This window comes from Hyla sarda, chromosome 6 (assembly GCF_029499605.1).
Source record: "Hyla sarda isolate aHylSar1 chromosome 6, aHylSar1.hap1, whole genome shotgun sequence".
Taxonomy (NCBI): Eukaryota; Metazoa; Chordata; class Amphibia; order Anura; family Hylidae; genus Hyla; species Hyla sarda.
This window is the reverse complement of record NC_079194.1, coordinates 258,946,284-258,971,815: the sequence shown is the minus strand read 5'-3', so window position 1 is coordinate 258,971,815 and position 25,532 is coordinate 258,946,284. Positions and strand designations below refer to the sequence as shown.

Genomic DNA, 25,532 nt, shown 5'->3' with positions numbered 1-25,532 from the left:
CTCGCTTAAAAGCCGGTAAGTAATGGCTGTTATCAGCAGCCAGAAGGCAGTTAATTCCAGACGTCGGCGATCACAGCAATGTCCGTAACTAACACTTTAGATGCTGTGATCAAAGTTGATTGCGGCATCTAAAAGTGCAAATTACTGGTGCCAGTGGGTTTTAGGGGGGCTGATCGGGACCTACGTGGGGTGATGCAGGGTCCTATTTAGCTGACATGACAACGGAGGCCCCTACCTCAGGAATTGTGTTTTGTTAAAGGGGAACTCCGATACAGAACATATTATTCCCTATCCACAGGGTCCAACCACAGGGACCCACCCTCCCTCACTCTCTCGTGCCGTGCACCCTGGCTCTTCTCATGTACGGAGCGACTTCAGCACCATGCATGGATTACTGTCGACCACTGCGCGAAGAGGTGGCTGACACGTCCCTCCGTGTATCTCTATGGGAGAGCCAGAGATACATGAACGCTGTATCTCCGGCTTTCCCATAGAGATACACGGAGGGACGTGTCAGCCACCTCTTCGCACAGTGGTCGACAGTAATCCATGCATGGTGCTGAAGTCGCTCCGTACATGAGAAGAGCCAGGGTGCACGACAGGAGATAGCAGGGGGTCACAGCGGTCAGATCCTCTGCAATCAGACAATTATCTCCTATCCTGTGAGTAGGAGAGGATAAGATGTTCTGTACTAGAGTTCCCCTTTAACATATGTAAGGCTTTTACTAACATTTCTAAAAAAAAAATAATTCATGATTCATAACTCTTTTATATTTCCATTGCCAGACCCATGTGAGGGCTTGTTTTTTGCGTGACCAGTTGTACTTTGTAATGACATCACTCATTTTACCCTTAAAAGAGTAGTCCAATGGTGAAAAATTCTATACAGTTAGCAACAGTGTAAAAAGTTATATAACTTTGTAATATACTCACATAACCCATCTGGAACGGAAAGTACCTTTTTCAGTGATTTCTCTCTAGACAGGAAGTGCTGCATAATCCAGCATCTCGACCTACCCTTCTTCTACAGCCTGTGGTCAGCTCGTCATTCCTTTCCTCATAGTTCTCAATATGTGAGTGCTCACCAATCACAGCACTCACACATTGAACCAATCACAGCAGTCCTGCTTGAGCCTGGTCACGTGGGTGCCGTGCTGTAAGCCAGGAGAAGTGTGAGGGGGAGAATGAGTACTGACACAGCCCCTCCCCTCCCAGCTCTGTTTACACAGGACCTCACTTATCATGGGGAGGTTTCAAGTTTGCATGGGGGGAGGGGAGGGAGGGAGGATGTGTGTGAGGAGACATATCACACAGGCTGGGGATGTATAGACTGCAGGGGAATAAATATCATACTGGGGATGATTTATATGTGTGAGGGGGGGGATCTCCTGAATGACATGCTGGGAGTTGTAGTCCCTGTTATGTGTGTGTATGCTAGTGTTTCCAAACCAGTGTGCCTCCAGCTGTTGCAAAACTACAACTCCCAGCATGCCCTGACAGACTTTGGGCATGCTGGGAGTTGTAGATTTGCAACAGCTGGAGGCACACTGGTTGGGAAACACGTGTATGCTGAATAGGCTAGATACAATCATGTTACACCAGTGTTTCCCAACCAGGGTGCCTCCAGATGTTGCAAAACTACTACTACCAGCATTTCCTGGTTGGGAAACACTAGCATACACACACATAACAGGGACTACAACTCCCAGCATGTCATTCAGGAGTCCCCCGTCCCCCCCTCACAGATAGAAATCCTCCCAGTATGATATTTATTCCCTGTAGTCTATACACCACCAGCCCCTGCAGTGTAATATGTCTCCTCACATATAGAAATCATCCCCAGCCCGTGCAGTGCAGTATGTCTCCTCACACATTTCCTGCTCAGTGCTTTCCCTGTGAAAACTTGAAACCTCCCCATGATAATTTAGGTCCTGTGTAAACAGAGAGGGGGGGGGAGCTGTAAGCAATAAGAAGGGCAGAGATTCAGCACAATAGGGCGTTGTATGGGCAGGCTTTGGGGGTGTACATTATGTTACAGACTTGAGAGGAAGTAATTTTTTTCAGAGTGAAGAGGATGATGGGAGCTCAGGCTCCATAACCAGGAAGTGCTGCTATTTTCACAGTGGCATAGCATACAAACGGGATGGGGCAGACATATAATGAAAAGTGCGGTGGCATCATGGAGTCAAGGTCTAACCTGTGGCAGGTACTTATTTTCAGATTTTTCACTATTGGATATCTCCTTTAAATGTATGGTAAACCGAAAAAATTATTTTTTGTGTAAGGAAATTTAAATGAAAATCATAATTTTGCTGATTTGGGGGGCTTCGTTTTTGCGCTGTACACTTTATGGTAAAAAATGTGTTTTCTTTGTTCTCTGGGTCAAAAAGATTAAAATGATACCCATGGTTACATACTTTTCTATTATTGTACTGCTTTTAAAAAATCTCAAACTTTTTTTTTTACAAAATCAGTGGGGGACATGTATCATTTCCAGTGTATAATAGAAGTTTTTTACCCCTCTGCCTGTTGTCTAAATTTGGCGCAGCTGCGTTAAATTTATCATTCTTGTGCAGCTACTTTTTTGAATTGCGTTTAAATTTAGAATTCTCCTCAGAGCATAAATTTACACCGCAGCTCTATTTAGTAGGAGCTTTGTCTGCAGCGTATCTGCACCTAAACAGTAAATGTGTCCTCGTTATTAGTTTTAGAATTTTTTTTCTTCATTATGTAGAGTTTTAATCTCACAATAATACCACTTTTTGCACCCAATTATAACACATCAATTATACCAATGTCCTTATTCTTCATTTAACATCTGTGACACCCCTGTGCAAATCACCTCAAATGTACATGGTGCACTCTACCTTATGGGCCTTGTTGTGCGCCCGCAGAGCACTTTGCGCCCACATATGTGGTATCTCCGTACTCTGGCTAAATTGTGTCCCAAAAAATGGGGATCTTTTTTCCCCATTTACCTCTTGTGAAAATGTAAAGTATGCGGCAACACCTGCATGTCAGTGTAAATAATTTTATTTTTATACACTAACATACTGGTGTAGACTCCAACTGTTCCTTTTCATAATGGGTAAAAGGAGAAAAAGCCCCCCAAAATCTGTAAGGCAATTTCTCCCAAGTACAGCGATACCCCATATGTGACCCTAAAATGTTGCCTTGAAATACGACAGGGCTCCAAAGTGAGAGACCGCCATGCGCATTTGAGGCCTAAATTAGGGTTTTGCATAGGGGTGGACATAGGGGTATTCTATGCCAGTGTTTCCCAAACAGGGTGCCTCCAGCTGTTGCAAAACTCCCAACATGCCTGGACAGTCAATGGCTGTCCGGCAATACTGGGAGTTGTTGTTTTGCAACAGCTGGAGGCTCCATTTTGGAAACAGTGCCGTACCAGACGTTGTTCATATTTATTGGGGAGGGGAGGGGGGCTGTGTAGCGGTATGTGTATATATAGTGTTTTTTACTTATTTTATTTAAGTGTAGTGTAGTGTTTTTAGGGTACAGTCACACGGGCGGGGGTTCACAGCGAGTTTGCTGCATTTCAATCTTGCAGCACTCCCTGTAAACCTCCGCCCATGTGAGCGTACCCTGTCCATTCACATTGGGGGGAGGGGGGGGGGGGGAACATCCAGCTGTTGCAAAACTACAACTCCGAGCATGCCCTTTGGCTGTCCGTGCATGCTGGGAGTTGTAGTTTTGCAACAGCTGGAGGCACACTGGTTGCGAAACACGGAAACAGACTCAGTGTTTCGCAACCAGTGTGCCTTCAGCTGTTGCAAAAACTTCAAATCTCAGCATGCAGTGACAGCAGAAGGACATGCTGGAACTTGTAGTTATGCAACAGCTGGAGGCATACTGCTACAACTCCCAGCATGCCCTTTGGCAGTCCATGCATGCTGAGGGTTGTAGTTATGCAACAGCTGAAGGCACACTGGTTGCAAAACACTTGAAAGTTTTTTACTTAACTTAGTGTTTCCAAACCAGTGTGCCTCCAGCTGTTGTACAACTTCAATTCCCAGCATGCATGGTCTGTCAGTGCATGCTGGGCGTTATAGCTTGGAGACACAGCTGGAGGCACACGGGTTGGGAAAAAGAGTTAGGAAACAAACAATGTTTCCCAACTAGTGTGCCTCCAGCTGTTGCAAAACTATAATTCCCAGCATGGCCAGACATGCTGGAAGTTGTATTTCGGCAATATCTGAAGGGTCAGATGTTGACGAACTACAACTCCCAGCATGCTTGGGCAGCCTGGGCATGCTGGGAGTTGTAGTTTTGCAACAGCTGGAGGTCCACAGTTTGTAGACCACTGTATAATGGTCTCCAATCTATGGTCTTCCAGATGTTACAGAACTACAACTCCCAGCATGTCTCGACAAAGTGGGCATGTAGAGATTTGTAATTTTGGAACATCTGGAAGAGCACAGATTGGAGACCATTATACAGTGGTCTCCAAACTGTGGCCCTCCAGATGTTGCAAAACTACAACTCCTAGCATGCCCAGAAAGTCAAAGGCTGTCTGGGCATGCTGGGAGTTGCAGTTTTGAAACTCCCAGAGGCAGCAGTGATATCGCTTTACGGCGATCTCACTGCTGTCAATGAAGATGCCGCCCTGCTGCTGCAAACTCCCGCGCACCACCCCCGGGACCGCCTGGAGGATGCCGCTCGCGCCGGGACCGCTCGGGACACCGCATGGCCGGGTAAGTGACGCCGGGGGATGGGTAAGGGACACTTAGCAGAGCGGTGTGTGTCCCGATCCCCGTGATCCGGACTCACACACCGCGCTAAGTATTCTCATAGCGAAACGCTGCTATCAGCTAGTCAGATTTGACTAGCTGATAGCAGCGATCGCTGGGGGGGGGGGGGGGGATGAACCCCCCGTGGTCACATGGTAAGATGGCTGGCTATCAGTGATAGCCACCATCTTACCGGGCGCTGGGGAAAAGTATAACGGAAAGCAGTAAATTTTAAAAATAAAAGGAGAATGATCTACAGTGTTAAGTGGATTACAAAGCTATTTTAATGTGATGGAGCTTGTTCAATGATAAGTAAGATATCAAACATTTCCTATGTAAATGTTTTAAATTGTTGGATCATAAAATAACAATACCAATATCCAAGTGATCTAATGAATAACTGAACTGTAAACAAATATTCTATATGCAAATTATTTTAAAAGTGCTTTGGAATAACCAAGGAGTAAAAATATAAAGCAAACCAAATGAGGAATTGAGATAGGAAAGTAAAAACATTCTGGTGGTTCCTTAGTAGAACTTTCCTTCAGAAATAGAAAGGATTGCTACGTGCAGTTAAAGTTGGCTTATATTTACGGGGGAAAATACGCACTTGCGTCAAAATTTTTGGTGCAAAGGAAAAGTATGCAGGTAATAAATCCATGTGTACCATATATGCAGCTCTAAGGTACCCTGTTTCAGCCACATCTGGACGACATGCTCTACCAAAACGTGCGCAAAAAAATGCGCAAAAAAAGGGCTAAAAATAAATACACACAAAACAGGGGTAAAATCTTTGATACATGTCCCCCAGTATGTTTAAAATGTACCTATATTGACCACCTCTAACTTTCTTATTTTACCGTATTCAGGGATTTATGAGGGCTATTTTTTTTGTGCCATGATCTGTAGTTTGTTTTGGTACCAGATTTGCATATGTGACTTTTTGATTGCTTTTTATTTAAAAAATTTGCAGTTTGATGTGACAAAAAAGCAGAAAGTTTACTTTTTTTTTAACACGTTTACACCGTTTGCGCACGCAATTTACGCACGCAACGATACCAAATATGTTTTTTTTTTTAAAAGCTTTTATGTATTAATATGGGGAAAAAGGGTAATTCAAATTTTTATTGGGGGGACGGAAATTTCAAATTTTTTTAAACTTTTTTTTTACATTTATTTTACACTTTTTTAGTCCCCATAGGGGACTTTTTTTTTTTAATTCTTTATTTATATTTTCACAACACAGTCTCAAAAGGAACAAGTACAACAATTGTCCGACCTGTACACCAATACTATTTAACACATTATTTAACTCATAACAGCATAATATGTACTTCCTTTAACACTATACTCTCCATCCCTATTTCCACTATCCCCTAAAAATTTGAACCTCCCCTCCCACCTAATCAGGATAACACACTGCTCAAAAAAATAAAGGGAACACTTAAACAACACAATATAACTCCAAGTTAATCACACTTCTGTGAAATCACACTGTCCACTCAGGAAGCAACACTGATTGACAATCAATTTCACATTGGAATAGACAAATGGTGGAAATTATAGGCATTTAGCTAGACACCCCCCCAATAAAGTAGTGGTTCTGTAAGTGGTGACCAAAGACCACTTCTCAGTTCCTATGCTTCTTGGCTAATGTTTTGGTCACCTTTGAATGCTGGCGGTGCTTTCACTCTAGTGGTAGCATGAGACGGAGTCTACAACCCACACAAGTGGCTCAGGTAGTGCAGCTCATCCAGGATGGCACATCAATGCGAGCTGTGGCAAGAAGGTTTGCTGTGTCTGTCAGCGTAGTGGACAGAGCATGAAGGTGCTACCAGGAGACAGGCCAGTGCGTCAGGAGATGTGGAGGAGACCATAGGAGGGCAACAACCCAGCAGCAGGACTGCTACCTCCGTCTTTGTGCAAGGAGGTGCAGGAGGAGCACTGCCATAGCCCTGAAAAATGACCTCCAGCAAGCCACAAATGTGCATGTGTCCACTCAAATGGTCAGAAACAGACTCCATAAGGGCCCGACGTCCACAGGTGGGGGTTGTGCTTACAGGCCAACACCGTGCAGGACGTTTGGCATTTGCCAGAGAACCCCAAGATTGGCAAATTCGACACTGGTGCCCTGTGCTCTTCAAGGATGAAAGCAGGTTCAGTAATGGGGTGGCATTTCTTTGGGGGGGGGGCCGCACAGCCCTCCATGTGCTTGCCAGAGGTAGCCTGACTGCCATTAGGTACCGAGATGAGATCCTCAGACCCCTTGTGAGACCATATGCTGGTGCGGTTGGCCCTGGGTTCCTCCTAATGCAAGACAATACTAGACCTTATGTGGCTGGAGTGTGTCAGCTGTTCCTGCAAGAGGAAGGCATTGATGCTATGGACTGGCCCGCCTGTTCCCCAGACCTGAATCCGATTGAGCACATCTGGGACATCATGTCTCGTTCCATCCACCAATGCCACGTTGCAGCACAGACTGTCCAGGAGTTGGCTGATGCTTTAGTACAGGTCTGGGAGGACATCCCTCAGGAGACCATCCGCCACCTCATCAGGAGCATGCCCAGGCATTGTAGGGAGGTCATACGGGCACGTGGAGGCCACACACACACACACTACTGAGCCTCATTTTGACTTGTTTTAAGGACATTACATCAAAGTTGGATCAGCCTGTTGTGTGGTTTTCCACTTTGATTTTGAGTGTGACTCCATATTCAGACCTCTATGGGTTGATAATTTTTATTTCCATTGATTATTTTTGTGTACTTTTGTTGAAAGCACATTCAACTATGTAAAGACGAAAGTATTTCATACGATTAATTTGTTCATTCAGATCTAGGATGTGTTTTCTTAGTGTTCCCTTTATTTTTTTGGGCAGTGTAGAAGTCAAGTCCATTTTGCAGTCAGCACAGCCGGACATGGTGCATTGCCAGCACTCCAAACTACACAAACAAGCTACAACAGCCAGCAGTCCAAAAAATCTTAATCTTTATTGTGGAATACATAAAACAAGCAATTTGTGGCATAGCCACAATAAAAACAAAACAGCAGACGAAACGCAGTGAACGGGTCATTTCGGATCACATGATCTTTTTTGTTGTAGTATATGTACAGCATGTTATAGATTTTCAGTCAGCAAGTGGTTTAACTTACTGGAGATGACAGCAAATACAGTGGTTCCTCAACATATGAAGGTAACTGGTTCCAGGCAGACCATTGTATGTTGAAACCATCGTATATTGAGGGAACACATACAGACACATACATGGAGGAACATACAGACATATATTCAATGAAACATGTCCCCAAACTGACGGGCCGGAGTGGCAGGGACATGTAAGTATCATTAAGCCGGGCACATTTAACAGCTATCTGGCGGCAGCTGAAGCAGTCAGCACTGCCGGTTAGCCGTTTTTGCGATGGCCCCCACAAACAGAAGCAATGTATGTTGATGCTGCCTTCAACATACAATTGCCTTTGAGGGGCCATGGTATGCTGAAACGATCGTATGTCAGGGCCAATGTATGTCGGGGGACCACTGTATTAGAAAGCTATAGACAAAGCATGGAGTTCAGTAGATATACTGTATGCATATATTCCCAAATGCTTTTTATATTTATTATGTAGTAAGGTTGTAGGATGTCAATTTTTCTTCTGTATAGATTCCTTCAGAACTGTAAAGTGCCCCAGAATTGTCCCTATAAATAGATATTATTAGCTTAAGTAGCAGAACGCTGCGATCAAAATGGCCACAAAGAGGTTAAAGCCAGAATATACTGACTAATCCTTGTAAGGAGGTAACATCCGGGTTTGAGGATGGCTTGCAATGTGATCAGCTTGTTTTTTTACTGCAGCAGAAGGGGGAAGGGAGCAACGGGTTAGGAATTCAGCCAGACTGGAATTTTCCAGTGACTCATCTATTACAAAGAACATGCAGTGACAAAACCAAGCACATACATGCAATACAAAAACAATTGCTTTTTGTATACCACAAAATAGATTTAACTACAAAATAATTACATAACAAAACCTATATAAATAATCTTAATGTTTCTCTTAGAAATAAAGTTTTAATCACAAAGCTAGTATAAATAGACTAGCTCTCAAATATTGTTAAGAAGTGAAAAAGCAACTATGGGGGAGATGTATCAATGTTGTTGTTGGTAGACGTTTTTTGTAGATCATTTTGTTTGGTCTAAATTTGGAGCAATTTCTCCAAATTTATCAAACTTGTGCAAGTCCCATGATAAATTTCGTACAATGGTCTAAATCTCCACAAAGTTCTATTTGTAGACCTGTTCTACACCTCACAGGAATAGTGGTGTATCCTGGACGCTGGGCTTTTGTTCTATTGTTTTTCAGGATTCCACTGAGGTTTTTTTTTTGTCCACCAGCAAAAACGCCTGAAAAACGGTCCCAGCTTTTCCTGCATTTTGGTAATTTTTCTTGGGGGAGATTTATCAAAAACTGTACAGAGGAAGAGTAGTGCAGTTGCCCATGGCAACCAATCAGATTGCTTCTTTACAAAAATGAAAGGAGCAATCTGATAGGTTGCTATGGGCAACTGCACCGCTCTTCCTCTACATAGGTTTTGATTAATCTCCCCCCTTGTGTTTTTTCTTGCATTTTTGCTGGTGTGCGGAAACAAACATTTTTGTACCCTGTGTGCATTTTTTTCACTGCAGGTACTACTCCATGGGTCGGATGCAGAGCGCCCGCCCCACGGAGTGTAAGGAGTGATGTATAGCATATACATATACAGGGTGCAGAGCATCACTACTTACCTCCGCCCACTGTATAGTATACAGGGGGCATAGTGTATCCATGTATACTATACAGGAGCCCAGCAAGGAAAGAGTTAACCCACACTGCAGTTCTGAGTTAAATCTTTGTGCGCTCTCCTGTATATACCGCCATCTATAGATGACTGTATATACAGGATACAGTAGGCAGACAAGAACAATTGGAGGCTCCCTGTTACACACTGCAGTATGGGCGCACTCCCCAGGTGAGATCGCAAATGATGTCCTAACCTTTTTTTTTCTCATTTCAGATACGTGAATGGGGAGGACAACGTCAGATTCAGTGTATTGCGATGATGACCAGCTTTTTTTTTATGTCAATAAAAGGTTTAATGAGGGCTGTGTGGGGAGTGTTTTTTTTTTTTAAATGCATTTTTTTTTCAATGCCGGGCTTAGCGTTAGCCACAAAAACAGCTAGCACTAACCCCCAATTATTACCCCGTTACCCACCGCCACAGGGTTGCCGGGAAGAGCCAGTACCAACAGGCCTGGAGTGTCAAAAATAGCGCTCCTGGCTGGGGTTATTTAGGTTGGGGAGAGCCAGTAACAATGGTCCTCGCCCACCCTGGTAATGTCAGGCTGTTGCTGATTGGTTGGTATCTGACTGACACTGAAAATATGGGGAACCACACACTTTTTTTTATTACAAAAAAAACAACACATAGGCTTCCCCATATTTTCAGTGTCAATCAGACACCAACCAATCAGCAACAGCCTGACATTACCAGGATGGGCGAGGACCATTGTTACTGGCCCTCCCCAGCCTAAATAACCCCAGCCTGTTACCGCCTAGGCCAAGGAGCGCTATTTTTGATGCTCCGGGCCTGTTGGTAACGGCTCTTCCCGGCACCCCTGTGGCGGTTAGTACCAGGGTAATAATTGGGGGTTAGCGCTAGCTGTTTTCGGGGCTAACGCTAAGCCCAGCTTAGTAATAGATTCCGTCTACAAGACGGCTTCCACTACTAAGCCTGAAATTTCAATTATAAAAAACACAACACATGAAATAAAAAATGGATTTAAAAAAACACTCCCCCACAGCCCTCGTTAACCCTTTTATTGACATTAAAAAAATGCTAGTCATCGTCACACTCCACCGAATCTCAGGTAGTCCTCTGCATTCACTTATCTGAAATGACATTTTTGGCGCTCTCCCCTGGGTAGAGCGCACATAATGCAGTGTGTTCCTAAAGAGGGAGCCTCCAATTGTTGCTAAACTACAACTCCCATCATGGGGGCTGTAGGTAAACAACAGCTGGAGTCTCCCTGTTTGGGAACACACTGCCAAAAAGGCTCTGTTCCCATTATGCAAAACGCATAATGAGAACAGAGCCATACTTACCACCCTGGCTTCAGGCCTGGACTGTGAAGCTCCGCCCCCTAATGATGTCATCACTAGGGGGCAGGGGCGGAGAAGTTGCAAGGGGTCTCAAGAGTGAGACCCCTGAGATCCGTCAGTCTGCCCTTGGACTACTACTCCCATCATGGGAAATGTTGTGTCCCATGATGGGAGTAGTTGTAGTACCGCAGTGCTGAGGGATGGCTCTTACACATCCCCCAGCTGCGAAACTGTATTGCGACTGTTAGGACTACTACTCCCATCATGGACAGACTCTGTCCATGATGGGAGTTGTAGTCCTCGGGCTGAAGGACAGATCGCAGCAGGTCATTCTCCAGAGACCCGCTGCGATCTGCATTTATTAACTTAAAAAGCCAGCGGCAACGCTGCACTCCCCTCCCCCCTCCTCCTGTATACAGATGTCACGATTCATAATCCCCGCCACCGGGAGAGGGGAGCTCTGATTGGTGGAAAGCTATTCACCACTATACACCAATTACAGCTCCTGTCTTCTGGTGGGGGTTATGAATTGTGACAGGTCTATACAGGGGAGCGAGTGGAGCCGCTTCTACAGTACTGTATATAATTGTTATGTGTATTGTACCCCCCCCCCCCCAGACTAATACTGACCCCTTCTATAGTGAGCGCTGGGACCGCTGTGTGATTGACAGGTCCCCAGCGCAAGTGTCCGGCCCCACTGACCTTTATATGTTATAAATCTTTATGATACACACTGCCCGTCCTCCTCTTCATTCTTCTCATACCGGAGACGCGCGGCTTCTGTATCATAGTCTATAGACAGAGCGCCCCCTCCCGGCCTCCACACTGCACAGGGCTGGGGCCAGACAACGGCAGGGGGCGCTCTGACTATAGTGTAAGCAGAAGCCGCTCGTCTCCGGTATCAGAAGAATGAAGAGGAGGACGGGCAGTGTGTATCATAAACATTTATAACATGTAAAGGTCAGTGGGGCCGGACACTTGCGCTGGGGACCTGTCAATCACACAGTGGTCCCAGCGCTCACTATAGAAGTGGTCAGTATTAGTCTGGGGGGGGGGGGTGGTACAATACACATAACAATTATATACAGTACTGTAGAAGTGGCTCCACTCGCTCCCCTGTATAGACCTGTCACAATTCATAATCCCCGCCAGAAGACAGGAGCTCTGATTGGCTAATAGTGATGAATAGCTTTCCACCAATCAGAGCTCCCCTCTCCCGGAGGCGGGGATTATGAATCGTGACATCTGTATACAGGAGCCGGCGGCAGCGCAGTGGAGCCGCATATACCACCGGCTTTTTAAGTTAATAAATGCAGATCGCAGCGGGTCTCTGGAGAATGACCTGCTGCGATCTGTCCTTCAGTCCCAGGACTACAACTCCCATCATGGACAGAGTCTGTCCATGATGGGAGTAGTAGTCCTAACAGTCACAATAGAGTCCCGCAGACAGGGGATGTGCGTCTCTCAGCGCTCCGGTACTACAACTACTCCCATTATGGGACAGATTCTGTCCCATGATGGGAGTAGTTGTAGTACTGCAGTGCTGAGAGACGGCTCCTGCATCCCCCACCTGCATCTTCCACCGTCTGCCATTTTCTACGAGTCCTTGCTAGCACTCTTAGGTTTAGACTACTTTTCTTGCAAAAAAGCGCAATTGCGCAAAAAAAACCATCTACTTTTTTTTTGCGCAATTGATAAATACCAGTCCACTGGATTAGTTGGTGTACGGTAGACCAAACTGGTGACAACTTTAGAAAACTGTCCACCAAAAAAAACGCAGCTCTATGCAAAAAAAGCGCAATTGCGCAAAATTTGTAGACGTGAAAAATGGTCTAAATGCAATGATACATGTCCCCCTATGTGTATACGAACTGCACGCTAGGTAACCATTTTAAAGTGGTTATACAGTGCAAATTTTGATTTATTCTATATGCCTGGGATGCCAGAATAAAAAACTTTTTCAGCCTCTCCACTGTTGTCGCTGGAATCTGTCTCCATCCTCCAGCCCCAGTCGTCTTTCAGGTTTTGGGGCCCAACACGTCACACTGTGCTCAGCTAATCGTCAGCCACAGCAATGCTTTGGCTGGTGATAGGCTGAGCAACAGTGTCATGTATAAGGCCCTGGCGGATTTAATCCAAGAAAAATAGAAAATACCATAGGGCGCTTCTCCTCTGCGGCTTTTGTAGAGCTTTCTTGTAAATTCCAGAGTAGTTGTCGGCCAGAGACATCACTTTTTTTCCCATCGCCCAATGGTTCCCAAGTGACACTTACTGGAGCGCCATTTACAAATATTTTACCTATTTGTAAATGGGGCTCCAGTAAGTGTCACTTGGGAACCATTAGGCAATGGAAAAAAAGTGATGTCTCTGGCCGACAACTACTTGATGATCTGGGTTTTACAAGAAAGCTCTACAAAAGCCGTGGAGGAGAAGTGCCCTATGGTATTTCATATTTTTCTTGGATTATATCCGCCACTGCTTATACTCATCCAGTTGACCGAGAGGGACCTGGAAAGGAAACCGTGGCTGCTGACCTCCACTTTTGTGAGTCTACATGCCTGCAGAGGTGTTGTACCCTGAGCACAACACCATCCGGTAAGCCTCCAATTTTTTGCGCACATTGAAGCAAAAATACATAAACTGTCTGCACAAAGAGCGCACCTTGTTTTTAGTCTTTCTATATTCATGTATCAGGCCCTGGCCTCTTTCCTGGAAGAAGACTAGGGCTGGAGGACGGGATGCCGATTTCAGCGGCATCGGGGGAGTGGCAGAAGGTAAGAAAAAGTTTATTTTTACTCCCGCAGCCAGGACATATATGAGAAATACATTTTTTTTCCTGAATTACCCATTTAAGGCTGGGCTCACACCACGTGTTTCAAATACTGTAACCATATACGGTTTTCCGGAAAAAAAAAGTATACGACCGAAACCGTATGCATAGAGAATGCATTGTAAACCTTATTCCAAATGTTGTGTACGGTTGCATCCGTTTTGCCTCGGATACGGTTTTGCTGATTTTTCAACAGTAGGCAAAAACGCTGTAGACCACGTTTTTGTCTCCGGTTGGAAAACCGTATGTGAACCGTATGCGATTCTTTTAACATTGTTGTCTATGAGAACCGTACACAGAATTTCAGAATACGGTTGCACGCGGTTTTTCTAATCCATTTTTGGAGTTGACACATGCGCAGATCTTTCTAGAATTCATCCCAGACATCCCACTCCCACATCCTTTGGAATTTCAATAGAACAATAGTAACTTTATTAAATTGCTGGAAAATTAATTCCAACAAAATAGCAAAACCGTTGGCAAAAACGGATGCAAATGGATAGAACCGTACATACGTTTTGGAACCGTATACGGGGAAAAACCGTATATGTTTTAATTCGGAGTCATGCGGTTGTATATGGTTTTTGCTATACGTTTTTTAGCGGAAAACCGTATACGGTAACCATATTTGAAAAACGTGGTGTGAACCCAGCCTAAGACAGTTTGGTATTTTCACATCACTCAACTACTGTCCTACTTGGAAAAGTACTGATTATGGGAGCAGATATGTTTAGTGGATTTCAAGTGATTCTAATAAAAAACATTACAATCAACCTTTTCTAGTCTAAAAAGCGTTGTCTTCTTATCCACATGATAGCTCATGCTTTGCAATGCTCGGACGCCCCATAGAGAAGAGAGTGCATGCTCAATTCGAGGGAGAATTTTCCTTAAAGGAGATGTCTCACGGAGAAAAATTGTACAGATTTAGGTGCAGAATTTAAAGTTATATCAGTTAGTAAATCACTTACATCACCCATTTTTTCGTCAGACAGGAAGCTCTGCAGTTCAGATTTCTGATGACTTGCGACCCCCATTCAGGCCGTGACTTAAAGAATTCCCACAAAACCCTCAGCTGCCTGGAGTTCAGCAGCCCGCCCCGAGCACTGCCTCTGCCCGTCCCATCTGATAAATATTGATTTACCCCTCTCTCGCCTCCTATGTGATTGGCTGATCAGCATTGACTATTCAAAAGCTGCTTCAGCCAATTACAGAGCGCACTTTTATTCTCCCCCCCTCGGCAGGGGAGAGCGTGATATCCGGCAGTGCTCTCCTGCCTCAGTGGTGAAAACTGTGTTTGTCCCCCGAGTGTAGGCAGGTGAGAGCGCGATTCATCCACGCTCTCCCCTGCTTCTGGCCAATTCACCTCTGTGTCCTCCTTGCTCTGTGTAATACCCTAGAAGCAGGGGAGAGTGGTGGTAGATCGTGCTCTCCCCTGAACTGAAGCACTATACCACCGCTGACTCAGCGGTAATCAGAGCAAGAAGACAGATTTCAATGGGTAGCAAAACCAGCTGCAGAAAATATACAGCAGATGTTGTACATGTGAAGGTACCCTTAACCCCTTACCACACATCGACGATCGCGGCAATGTGCAGTATTAACCCTTTAGAAGCGGCGGTCAAAGCTGACCGACGCTTCTAAAGTGAAACTATCCCGGCTAGTCAGTCAGGCTGTTCGGGACCACCGTGGTGAAATCGCTGCATCCCGAGCAGCTTACAGGACACCGGGAGGGCCCTTACCTGCCTCCTCGGTGTCCGATCGACGAATGACTGCTCCGTGCCTGAGATCCAGGCAGGAGCAGTCAAGCGCCGAAAACACTGATCACAGGCGTGTTAATACACGCTAGAGATCAGCATAGGAGATCAGTGTGTGCAGTGTTATAGGACCTATAACACTGCAAAAAAAAGTTAAAAAAAAGTGTTAATAAAGGTCATTTAACCCCTTCCCTAATAAAAGTTTGAATCACCCCCCTTTTCCCATAAAAAAAAGAAAACAGTGTAAATAAAAAAAAATAAACATATGTGGTATCGCCGCGTGTGTAAATGTCCGAACTATAAAAATATATCATTAATTAAACGGCATGGTCAATGGCGTACGCGCAAAAAAATTCCAAATAAAAAAAAAAACGTATTTTTGGTCACTTTTTATACCATTAAAAAATGAATAAAAAGTGATCAAAAAGTCCAATCAAAACAAAAATCATACCGATAAAAACTTCAGATCATTGCGCAAAAAATGAGTCCTCATACCGCTCTGTACGTGGAAAAATAAAAAAGTTATAGGGGTCAGAAGATGACATTTTTAAACGTATACATTTTCCTGCATGTAGTTATGATTTTTTCAAGAAGTACGACAAAATTAAACCTATATAAGTAGGGTATCATTTTAACCATATGGACCTACAGAATAATGATAAGGTGTCATTTTTACCGAAATATGCACTGCGTAGAAACGGAAGCCCCCAAAATTTACAACATGGCGTTTTTTTCTTCGATTTTGTCGCACAATGATTTTTTTTTCCATTTCGCAGTGAATTTTTGGGTAAAATGACTAATGTCACTGCAAAGTAGAATTGGTGATGCAAAAAAAAATAAGCCATAATATGGATTTTTAGGTGGAAAATTGAAGGGGTTATGATTTTTAAAAGGTAAGGAGGAAAAAACGAAAGTGCAAAAACTGAAAAACCCTGAGTCCTTAAGGGGTTAAAGAGTACATGTCACCAAACTAAACTTTTAATATATTGTATATGTACCTGTATATGTAATTATAAAACACTTTGCTATTTACTTGCTGTTAAAATACTCAACCTGTTTTTAATTTGATAAAAAAAAAAAAGGAAATGGCCACTAGGTGGCTCTGTTCCTGCACAAGTCTAACAGTTAGTCTCCTCCCGGCCTGGCAGGAGACCAAACTCAGGAAGTGTATGTGTGTGTGGGGGGGACATGGTGAGACACAGCTCTTGCTGGGTTTAGTGACGTTGGCACCTGCTGGGGAACGCCCACTTTCTCCTGTCGGGAGGTCACACAATGTGAGCAAGGAGAAATTTAAGGGCAGGAGGGGGTGTAGTTAGGGAATATAATTTAAGTTAGTTTAGAAAATATGGTTTGATGACAAGTACTCTTTAAACAGAACTTGTCACCAAATTAATTCTGCCCTACCTGAGTGCAGCATAAACCTTATGACAGCGGCCCGGATTGAGACACTACATATAGTTATCTTCATAGCTGCTGTACATCTGATAAAATCCGTGTTATTCAATTTGGATTACTTAGCGCATGTAGTCTGCAACATTTATGAACTGCTATTCTTTCCTGCCCAGCTGTCAGTAATTGGCAGCATTCTGTCCATGCACAATAATGACAGAACACTGCCAATCACTGATGTGTGTGTGTGGGTTAGGGATGTAAGAAAAAATCGATTCTCGCGATAATCGCGATTTTTCATTTGCCGATACAGAATCGATTCAAAATATTTTTGAATCGATTCTTTTAGGGATGTGGAATTTTTAATAAAACGCACTTTTCTTACCTGCCAACGAGCCCGCGGAGCTCCGGTACAGGTGTTGGGTCCCCGGGCTGTATTCTTCTTACTTCCTGTTAGTCCGGCACGTCACATGGAGCTTCAGCCTATCACCAGCCGCAGCGATGTCCCGCCTCCGCTGGTGATAGGCTGAAGCTCCATGTGACGTGCCGGACTAACAGGAAGTAAGAAGAATACAGCCCGGGGACCGAACACCTGTACCGGACTGTACCGGAGCTCCGCGGGCTCGTTGGCAGGTAAGATAAAGTGTGTTTTATTTTATTTTGCAGCCCGGAGTACTAGATCGCCGCTGTCAAAGCTGACAGCGGCGTCTATTGGGATCTATGAATGCTCCCAGGTGGGCGATATATCGCGATGTATCGTCACCTAGACGGTATCGCGATATATCGCGATATATCGAATCGCCACACTGGTATCGCGATTCGAATCGAATCGCCAAATTCTTGGCGATTCACACCCCTAGTGTGGGTCATGGTGGTAGCTTATGAATATTGCAGGGATTGCAGAGGTTTTATCAGATGTACAGCAGCTATAGATAAAATTACTATAGTGTCTTACTAAAGGTCCCATCAACAGGTTTGTGCTGCCCTCAGGTATGGGCAGCATAAGTTTGGTGACAGTTTCCCTTTTTGTTAGTCATGGGCATGTATATGAAGACTGGCATAGCTCCCTAATAAGCAATTACCCAATACAAAACAAAACTGGTGCTTTATGGTAAAAAAGGCTAAAATGACAAAATAGGGGCATATCTTACCTGAATATTTCACTTTTATTATTTTTATGCCACTCGTGATATACAAACATGAACACCTTACCTTCCAGCATGGCATTATTCTGCAAGCTCATCTATGGCTGGGTTCACACGACGTTTTCTCCCATACGGGAGCGCATACGGCAGGGGGGAGCTAAAACCTCGCGCTCCCGTATGCCTTCGTATGCGCTCCCATATGTCATTCATTTCAATGAGCCGGCCGGAGTGAAACGTTCGGTCCGGTCGGCTCATATTTGCGCCGTATGCGCTTTTACGACCGGACCTCAAACCGTGGTTGACCACAGTTTTTGGTCCGGGGGAAAAGCGCATACGGCGCAAAAATGAGCCGACCGGACCGAACGTTTCACTCCGGCCGGCTCATTGAAATGAATTACATACGGGAGCGCATACGAAGGCATACGGGAGCGCGAGGTTTTAGCTCCCCCTGCCGTATGCGCTCCCGTATGGGAGAAAACGTAGTGTGAACCCACCCTATGACAGGATTTTACTAAAGATTTTAGTAGCTAAAGCAGTGTTCCTATATCCGCAGCTCCCCAGCTGTTGCAAAACTAAAACTCCAATCATCATAGATATTGTAGAATTGAGCTAAAGCAGTGTTTCCCAACTAGTAATCCTCCAGCTGTTGCAAAACTACAACTCCCTGTGTGCCCTGACAGCTCACAGTTGGGGCATGCTGGGAGTTGTAGTTTTGCAACAGTTGGGGACACACTGCTAAAGTAATTCCCTACTATATGGCCTACCGTATATCCCGGCGTATAAGACTACTTTTTAACCCCGAATTTTCTTCTGAAAAGTCGGGGGTCGTCTTATACGCCGGGTATTGAGGTCCAGGATAGGAACACTTCTGATTATCTGCCCGGGCCGGCTCCCGTGTGTGGCTGCAGGTGGGGGCCGGCCAGAGCAAGTAAAAACTAATACTGTATACTAAAAACCAGGGTGCCTCCAGCTGTTGTGAAACTACAACTCCCATCATGGCAAAGGCTGTCCGGGCATGCTGGGAGTTGTAGTTTTACAACAGCTGGAGGCCCCCTGGTTTTTAGTATACAGTATTAGTTTTTACCTGCTCTGGCCGGCCCCCGCCTGCAGTGACACACGGGAGCCGACCCGGGCAGATAATCATAGGTATTCCTATGCCGGACATCCCTGTGTCCCGAAAAATCTTTTCGGGACATAAGGACGTCCGCCGGTCACTTACCATTCCCCGGCGGCATGTGTCCTCCTGCGATCCTCCTTCGGTCTGGTTCTCCGTCTCTATGGTTGTACGCACGGGACGTCAGTGTCGTCCCGTGCTTACAACCATAGAGGCAGAGGAGCGCAGGACCAGGAGGACCGCAGGAGGAGACGCGCCGGCCGGGGCCTGGTGAGTGACCGACCCTGCTATCTTAAATGATCCGGTCACCGCTCCCCGGTCCCGGCACCTACTGCTATGGTCCATAGGCCACAGCAGTAGATGGTGATCAGAACACTGTGGGGCAGACCAGTACAGACATACAGCCTGCAGCCATACACTGTATATGGCTGGAAGCTGAATGTCTGTTGGGGGGAGCTGCCAATCTAATGTGGGGGGAGCTGCCTACTATTGTGGGGGAACTGCTGACCTAATGTGGGGGGAGCTGCCTACAAATGTGGGGGGAGCTGCCTACTATTGTGGGGGGAGCTGCCTACTATTGTGGGGGAAATGCTGATCTAATGTGGGGGAATTGCCTACAAATGTGGGGGAGCTGCCTACTATTGTGGGGGAAATGCTGATCTAATGTGGGGAGATTGCCTACAAATGTGGGGGTAGCTGCCTACAAATGTGGGGGTAGCTGCCTACAAATGTGGGGGTAGCTGCCTACAAATGTGGGGGTAGCTGCCTACAAATGTGGGGGAACTGCCTACTAATGCGGGGGAACTGCCTACTAATGCGGGGGAACTGCCTACTAATGTGGGGGAACTGGCAACTTAATAGGGGGTCCTACCGTACATCGTGGTAGGAGGGGTAGTCTTATATGGCGAGTATATCCCAAACTCTATATTTTAATCGTAAGAGTTGGGGGTCGTCTTATACGCCAAGTCGTCTTATACGCCGGCATATATGGTACATAGTTTTTTTTATTTATTATTACTAAAAGGCTAGGTCCACACTGCGTTCTTGCCACATTAATCCTATCAGACGGCATCCTGCCGAAAACGGGACGCTGTCACACACTGTTAACAGGGCTAGCAGACCCCATTCACTTCTATGGCCAGAGTGCCCTAGTGACTCCTTTCGTAAAGTATATGCTATGTCAAAAGCATCCTCCATTTTTGAGTTAGCTTAAAATAGCATATACATCCCATAGAAGTGAATGGGGTCCGCTGCTCCCGTTAACAGCATACGTCGGCACCCCGTTTTCGGTTAAGAATGCAGTGTGGATCTACCCTTACAAAACCAACCTCTTTAAGGCACATACAGCTGTCTAGTTACATCTACAACTGTGCTCCACACCACCATAGGACAACTAAAATAACAATGGTGATTCACAACCACCAACAGCAGCTGATGGCTCTAATTGACTATGATATTGGTTAGACATCATTTTACTTGAAAAAAAAACTGAGCTACTTTTTGAAGGAATTTTGACAGAAAATGTCATGAACGATCCATCACCAACACAGAACAAAGCCTACCCAATCTTTTTTTCTTCCCCATTAGTTCCTTTACTTCTAGTAATCCCTTCTTATATAACACCTAGCACCATTACGTTCCCCATCTACATGAATAGTTCACATTCTAGAAAGTTGTGTCGCACTAGAAAATTCCTTTGTTTACTATTCATGAGCAAGAAAAATCCAGTTCAAACCGGTTTTCGCCGCATCCCCACCTAGTCGCACTGAATATTCATCCGCCCGCTTCGTCGTTTAGCCCACGATGAGGTAATGCGAACTGAAATCCCTCCGCTATGCAGTTGTTTATGTTATGTATTCTTCCGCCCAGTAAAAACCATTCACTGACATTTACTCGTCGACAACCTTTAAAAATAAAACAATTCAAGTGCCTTTATGTATGTTTATATATCATTCCTATGTCTCTGTCTAATGTGAAAAGTTACCGTACCCGTAAAATTTTGAGTTAATTGTAACTAGGCGCTTAAAAGTAGGTGCGCATGCGTGAAGGGAGTTTACTAGCGAGTCTGGAAATTTCCATTGCCTCGTCATTCATTATATGCGAGGACTCGGATTTTTGTGGATATTCTTTATAGGGGGGAATTTAGCTTGAATCGTAATGCTTCCCCATGAAGTTTCAGAAGGATACATAAAGAAATGAGCCGAGGAAAACATATGACGCAGTTGGGACTTTTTTTTTAATAGCTTGGCGGAAGGATTACTGCGGAAAATCGTAGTACTGCCACGCTGCTCTGTGTGTCTATATAAGGAGACTGCCCTCAAGGAGATCTGGTAGAATGCGGACGGGACGTGAGAGGAAGAAAGAAGTGGATGGCCGTGGAGCTGGCGATGCGTAGCTGCCTCAGTCGTACTCCAGGAGCCGTCATGGTATGTATATAAGCAGCCTCTGCTGTGGTGAGTATGAAACTCACATCGGATGCATATAAAGTTTAGGTCAAGGTTATTAACCCAAGTGTGAATTTGTTTATTATGTTAAAGAACTTTTCCGAAGATTCTTAGAATGTGTAGTCTAATGTGTGTGTGGGCGGGATGGTGATCTGTGGTATCAGTGGGGCATACTTCATGAGTGTGTGGTCCTTTTATGGTCCTTAGGATCTGTCAAGAGAAGATAATCGTATGAAGTGTGCAGGAACATGATCCATCCATAGGGAAGAATGTATTGGCGTGCTCAGAAGCCCTGCCTAGGAGTTGAATCTAAAATTCCGTCAGGATACAGGTGTATATGGACATGTTTATCTTAACGGAGGTGAAGTGTTGAGTTATGTAGGCCAGTGTTTTCCAACCAGGGTGCCTCCGGCTGTTTCAAAACTACAACTCCCAGCATGCCCGGACAGCCTTTGGCTGTCCGGGCATGCTGGGAGTTGTAGTTTTGAAACAGCCGGAGGCACCCTGGTTGGAAAACACTGATGTAGACTGTAAAGGGTGGGGCTGTGCCTATTGTTTGTGAAATGAATGTTAGTTACCACTAGGTGGCAGTATATGCTCCAGCTATTAAAGGGAAAACTGTCAGCTTGCTCCACCTGCATTAACCAGTGGTACTTGCTGGTAGTGTAGGGGACGCTGATTAGTTTCATGTCTACCATGCCCGGATCTGCCCCGCCTTTCGGCAGAATTATCGATTTTCTGTATATGCTAATTAGGTGCTAACTGGCACAGGTGGGGTTACTGGCACTCTGATGTCAGCACCGCCCAGCCCATTGATATTCCTCCCCCTCCCTCCGCCTCTTCATGACAGGGGTGGAATATTAATGAGCTGGGCAGCGCTGCAGACAGGCGGTGCTGATGTCAGAGTGCCAGTTAGCACCTAACTAGCATATCCAGAAAATCAGGATTTCTGCCAAAAGGCGGGGCAGATCTGGGCATGGTAGGTATCAAACTCATCGGTGTCCCCTGCACTACCAGCATGTACTGCTGGTTAATGCAGGGGGGAGCAAGCTGACAGTTTTCCTTTTTAAAAGGACATTAGATGAGCGCTTTCTGGGGGGAGGGGGGCAGAGGGCATTGAGTTTTCTCCTAATTTTATTTTACAGGTATAATGAACTATTTGAAGTCAAAAAATCTCCATCAGCAGTTCTTTAATCTAAAATGTTCAAGTAACATGCTAAAGAAGTCTTTCTCAGGCATCTGATACTGGTATATAACACTTTCGGTATTGGGGTTACTTTGAGGGTTCCAATTTTAGGTGGGAGTAAACTGCTTAGTTTCTGCATCTAACCCCCCCCCCCCCCCCCTGAACTGCTCCTGTTCCCAGGTTGTGTGTAGTACTGCAGCTCTGTCACATTAACTTCACCAAAGCTGAGCTCCAATACCAGATACAACCTATGGACAGTAGTGAGTTTTTTTTTTTTTATCCTTAAAAGAAACGGCATTTTCCAAAACCTTAATGGGGAGTGGCTAGCTACATGTAGGGTGTATCAAATCACTGTGGGTGTGGGGCGGGGTTATAAATGGATATTTTTAGATTCTTTTCAGAATACACCCATATGTCAAGCAGCTACATGTTCCTGCCAAGAACTACAGTGGATCCTTAGATGATGCTTTCCTTATGTGATGTACGATGGCCCTATGTGTTACCGTTAAGAGCTTGGGTCCAACTGGTTTTTAAAGGCATTTGACGCTGGTATATTACATTATTTTGATATCTAGTTTACTTTTAGGTTCCTGGTCTATGTGGGGTTACCCAGTTTTAGCTATTGCCCAATCTAAAAGGGGGAGGTGGGGGTAATGGTCTGTAGTTTTTTCCACATAGGGGCGTAGTTAACTAAATAGGGAAGGTGGTATAGCCATTTACTGTGGGTGGTGGGAGGGGGTTATAAATGGATATTTTTAGATTCTTTACAGAACACTCCCACATGTCAAGTGCTACCACGGTTCCTGCCAAGAACTACAGTGGATCCTTAGATGATGGTTACCTTAGCCTGTGATGTCCAGTGTACCGTTAGGAGCTTGAGTCCCTACCTTGTGTGCCAGAGGTGTTCCCTACATGTGCCAGTGGCTTTCTGCATCCGAAAGGCCCATTACTACTGTCCAGTCAGTGGAAGGACTCCTTGGTTCCTGCCGATTCAATCATCATATGTGATAGCCTTGGGCCCCTAATAAAGATGAGCATCTAGAGTGCTCTTAAAAGCTTCAGTCGGTAACCATCTGAGCAAGAGGTCTTCCCTACATGTGCCTCTATGGTATTCTTCATCCCAAAGTTCTGTTACTACCAGTCAGTGGAAGGACTCCTTGGTGCTTGCCAACATCGTATACCCCATCCCCTAATAAAGATGAGCACCTAGTGCGCCCCCCCTCCTACTTGTCTTAGCCCTTTAAGGGCTTGCTTAGTCTGATGAACTTAATTCTTTACGTCTTGAAGATCTAATCTATCCAGTTAAGAACTCTTGTGTAAGTGTGATACCTGATACTGTTACCCACGTCAAGAACTCGTGCCAAAGCAATATCTTAAATTCCTAATTTCAAAGTATAATGTGTAACATTCATATTTTAGAAAAGTGACAGTTTTGTATTTGGGGGGGAATCCTGTGAATATCATGTAATTTTCAGTTAATTGATGACTTTTGCTGTAATGTGTGCTACATATGTGCCAAGCCTATAGCTTTATTGTGCCAGATGAGCATATAGTTTGTATGTATGTTTTCCAAATCTGTGCTTTGTACGTGTTGAGCTCTTATTTGATCCTATCTGCCTCCTGTGGTTAATTCTAAGATTTCAGAGGTGAGGTCAATACGTGTCAGTGTTTACAGGGAATTTAGATGTGTCTTTATAGATGAAAAAATGTGATGGTGTATTTGCTGAATGAGGTATCAAATGATAAACTCCCATTTAACTGCACAATATTCATATAACACAAATACAACATTTAAAAGGAGGAAGTCCAGTTAACTCTACTGCCAGAAATAACAGAAACTCATCAAATACTTTATTTACAACTACAAATAACCCTGGAACATGCTTCGGACCAGCTACATAAGAATTTACACTTCCCATGAGGAGTTCTCTACAACCAATAAGGAAGCTTCCCCGCTTAAAAAAAATAAAATAAAAACACATTCTTCAGTGAGCAGAATCACTAGCAATAACAAATGATGGCACTCCCACACAAACGGCGCTTAAGTAGGATCCCATTCTTTCATAAAACACCTGAAACTGAAGTGCAACATGACTCAATGAAAGTATATCTGTTAAATGTTTGTGGTATATAAAATCCTTCTCACTGGGTAACACCACTTTAAGTAATACAATACAGTATCAATTAATACCTTATTCATCAAACATGCAATAAATGCTATGCACTAAAACTGTCAAATATAAAATCTATATACTAATCTTAAATGGTCACACCAGCATATACAACCACAGATCGTTACAACACTACAATTTCTTCTGTTAACCAAAGCTCCTATCTCTGGCTGAACAGATGCGGTTGTGTCATGTCATAAATGATGCAACCATATAATAGCACTATGGAACGTTATGTAAAAGTAATATATATATATATAATATTAAAAAAAAAAGCTAAGAACTTGTTATAAATCGTGTTACCTTACGATGATTCAGTGCCATGTCTTGTTCTGAGACGCTTTGGTTTCTGCAGTAGTTGAAGTGTAATGCTGGGGTTACATTATAGGATGATGGTAGTTTAAAATGCATCTATGTAGGTGAATGAGTGGCTTTTGTTTGCGTACTATTATGACAGCTAGTTCAAAGGGTCTTCCTTTTATAGAAACGTTTACACGATTAAGGCTATAAAGGTGCTTCAAACTGTACTTGAGGTTCAAGTGAAATGTTTTATATTGACTAATTTACTATTTTCAGCTCTTAATAAAAGCTCAGTTTTTTTTATTGAAATCCA

At 44.4% G+C, this 25,532-nt stretch overlaps 1 long non-coding RNA gene across 5 annotated transcripts; it reads left to right on the top strand.

The window, feature by feature from the left end:
- Window positions 1-25,532, top strand: LOC130276979 (uncharacterized). 5 transcript variants are annotated; one of them, XR_008845321.1, is made up of 4 exons: window positions 1-15; window positions 2,065-2,206; window positions 21,362-21,544; window positions 21,770-25,532. It is a non-coding gene; the product is annotated as an uncharacterized LOC130276979 (long non-coding RNA). The 5 variants fall into 5 exon arrangements; XR_008845322.1 differs by lacking the exons at window positions 1-15; window positions 2,065-2,206 and adding an exon at window positions 11,832-11,846; XR_008845319.1 differs by lacking the exons at window positions 1-15; window positions 2,065-2,206 and adding an exon at window positions 20,912-20,926.